The following is a 3869-nucleotide window of genomic DNA, read 5'->3' as shown; positions in this document are numbered from 1 at the left end:
TATCTCTTTTCTGCATCACATGGACAAAGAGAAATATATCCACAGATATGAACAGTGGATCAGGAAAATCCAAAAGAGAAACCTGAGCTTCCTAAAAGAAATAAATAGGTCAACAACAGCCAAACTGTGTGGGCTAGTTGAGGGCCCAAACACCACCATGTCAACTAAATTAATTGCCCCAACTTTAAGCTTACTTTCTGGGTAATTAATGAGAGTTACTGCTGTAAGGGCAGAACAAAGAAAACTTAACCTTTAAAAAACAGGCTGTAGGTTACAAAATGTAACAAATTAGAGTGTGAACATGTAACTAATCAGTCCCCAGTGCATTGGGAAAGGAGGGGGAAACAGGATACATTTTTTCTCATTTTCATCCCCCAAGGATACAAGACACCCCTCATCCCATCTCCTAATAGAGATGTGCCCTGGTATATCACTGGAAACCCAATGCTTCTGTGTCTCTTACTCTGAAACTGTCCAAATTGTTCTTTTTTCAAACCTCAGAGGTAGATGATTAGGAAGAATATGGTTTTCTACCCAAATGGAAAAGATAAACACCTTGATAATTAGTGCCATGTTTTTCTTTTCTGTTTCCAAGCTAGGAAATTGTCTTCAGAGTTAACTTGGTTTTCAGCACAGGCTTCAGTTGCTTGCCTCAGAGTCCTCCTTCTAGACTCTGGAATATTTTTCACAAGGAGAATGGGAACTATTACATGTTCCTTATACATTTCATCTTTTTGTTATAAGCTGGGTCCTCTAAGAAGCCAACTCTGACGGAGTTTAGTATCTAAGAAGCCAACTCTGACAAACTTAACCCCACAGGTAAACACAGATAGAACGTAGTGATGAACTCCCAGAACCTAAGTCAGGTTTGGTGGGGTGAGGAGTTTTGGGGCCGACCACTAAAGAAAGAATTCTTAAGACATCGTTGGTGCAAAAGGTTATTTATTAGAGCATGGGGACAGGGCCTGTGGGCAGGCGGAGTTGTGGCTGCCCCGGGTTGTGAGGGTAGGCATGTTATATACCCTGCTGTTGGGGGAAGGTGAGGGGAAGGGAGGTTTCAGTGGAGTTTTCATATGCTAAAGAGGGCCTACAAGGTGCCAGGATGCTCCAGGCCTGCCTGAGGAGGCCTTGCCCTTGCTGCTGGATCAATGTTGTCTTTAGACCAGCCATTAACATTAAGATAGTTGGGAGACTTTTTGGTGGGGTGTCACAATCCTGCTATCAACCGTCTTTGTTAGTGAGATTTAGGACATTTGTAAGCCAAGGGAGACTCCTGTCTAACAGGATTGTGAGCTCTGCAAGTTAACTATTTGCTTATTGTTCATGGCAGTCAGGGCTGCCTGAGGGATGCTACACTTATGGAGGGGAAAGGGTGAAGAGGGGGTGCAAGGCGCCCCCTTTTGCTTTGTCCTCAGCCAGCCTCCTGCTCCCTCATCATTCCCCCCTGAACAATTTTGACCTTTAAGGTGGTTGAAGGTGGAAGGTCTCATCTTCTGTAACTTCTTCATGCTGAATAGGGGTCTAGAGCTGTCCCTACCTGCTCGCGTCAATATTGGTCAGGGTAGGAACATATAAGGGAGTTACGAAAGGTGGAGGCAGCTGAATCCAGCGCTGACAGTGAAGAGGCGTCCTCGCACGTGACAAGGATCGTCTGCTGTGGTGTAGTCATTGTAGCAATGGAGTCTTGGCACCAAGTAGAGAGACATGGAACAAAGCAACATATTAAGATTAATAAGGCGATAAAAATAAGAATCCCGAAAAGGAGATTTTTAATTGTTGGCCATAGTCCTCCTTCAAACCAGGAACTTATCCAATCACTAAAAGAGAAAGAAGGATCTTGTAGGGCCTTAATCTGGGTGTTTATCCTTTATTATTCCTGTGACATTTTTGCAATAGTCTGGGATGTATACGCAACATTCTGTCTTGATAATTGCGCATGTGCCACCCTGTGCTGCTGTCAGGACATCCTATTTTGTAGGACTGCCTTGCGTATCTGAGTAGGGGGAGGCTTTTTAGTGAATCACTGAGTTCCTTTGTAGTATTATTTACTAAGGGCTTCTACATGCCACATGACATCCTCTAGTCCCACATTTGGAACAAAAATGGATGCTAAGTGATCATACCATTTAAAACCCAATCATGTGTATCTTTGTTTTAAATTGGGGAGATTAACTGGAGTGGTGATGGTTTTAGTAATGCACCCATGAATCCAGGCAGATCCTAAAGTACAGCGACCCATCCACCCTGGAGTCAGCCAGGGCCACAGGTTGGTTCCACATATCCAGTCGGTTCTGTTTGGAGCTGACCATCTAATGCCAGGTCACCTTCCCCAATCAGTAGCAAAACATTCAGTAGCCTGGAGTACTATTATTTGGGAACACATTTCTAATGATAGCCATCCTCGATACTGTGTGTTATTTGCCCAAGTATCATACGTATGATTCTTTTGTTCCCAGCATAAAACTGCATTTTGAATGAGCTGTCCAATGGGTGTGGGTATGAAACACAAATATGTATCCTAGATTTGATATACACCATCCTTAGTATAGCCATATGGAGGGTCTTGTAATTTAGACCCATATTTGATTGGGGAGTTATGGCTTGACAGCAATCCCCTTTCCTTCCAAATAGCTCCATGGGCATGTAGTACCAGGAAGGCATATTTGGCATCAGTATAAATGTTAATTCTTAGGCTTTGGCAATTGCAAAGTGCTAGTGAGCACTATGGCATACCTAGCTTATTTTTTTTCTATGAAAACTACTGTCATCAGAAAACCAACTGTCATTCGTATTTTTAACAGGGGCATCTTAAATCTGGACAAATAGAGTAAGCAAGATCAATAACCTCTGAACATTTTTGCTCTATAGAGAAGGAAGTACAGTGGTCAGGTTCAGACATACAGGTAACTAGGTTTAAAGTCTGACAAGTTTCTAAGTATTATTTCTGGCATATCTGTAAGTATAGCCCAATATTTAATTAGTTGGCCTACATCATCCATTGGTGGCCTTTGGCTTCTAAGACAAATCTGGACCTGATGTGAACTCATTACAGTCAGGGACTGTCCCATAGTGAGCTTGAGGCTCTTTTATGAGGGCTGTTCTAGGTTTTGCTAAAGCATCTATTTGCAATTGCACCTCAACAGAGGTGGCCTCTAGGATAAATATGACTAAGGGATGAAACCAATAAGAAGACCTTTGAGTGGTCCAACCTTAACAATATCCTGATTACAGAGGATCATTGTCAAGTGAGAAGACTTGTCAAGAGATAAGAGGAGTTCCCCATGCATAATCCAATCCAATCATAAAGAAAGTGGGGTCATCCATTATCTCCACAAGTCCATAGTTAATCCTATGGAGTGCAATAGGCTGGCTTTTAGGCAATTTCATTATCCTAGCCACACATAAGGTGTTAGTAGTTATACAATTGTAGGGGAATCAATCCCATTTTCCAGTTATTTAATCATGTGCCATGGGGTCTGCTAATATCCCCACAAAATAATAAGATCAACTAAAGAAGCTATTGTGCAACTTCTCTCAAGCTTACCTCAAATTGTTTAGCTTAGGTAAACAAACATTTAAAGACAATCAAATGTAGAATTTAACATCAATAAAGGCATGTTACTAAAACATAATTTTTCTCTCTAAAATAACCCTCATTTACAGAGATAGCCAAATCAGGACTAATTCACTTGTGAAACAAGTCCAGTTTTAACAAACTTGGCCTAATTATTTACATAAGCTCAGCAAGAACAGTGAGTGTGATCAATAGATCTTTCAGAATCTGCTTTGCTGGAACTTTGTATAAGGTATCTCTAGGTTGAACTTTTAGTAGCCTCTCCGGGCCAGAAGCCAAGCCCTGTACTTGCCAT

This window comes from Mustela nigripes, chromosome 13 (assembly GCF_022355385.1).
Source record: "Mustela nigripes isolate SB6536 chromosome 13, MUSNIG.SB6536, whole genome shotgun sequence".
NCBI classification, from domain to species: Eukaryota; Metazoa; Chordata; class Mammalia; order Carnivora; family Mustelidae; genus Mustela; species Mustela nigripes.
Note: the sequence above shows the minus strand (reverse complement) of the source record.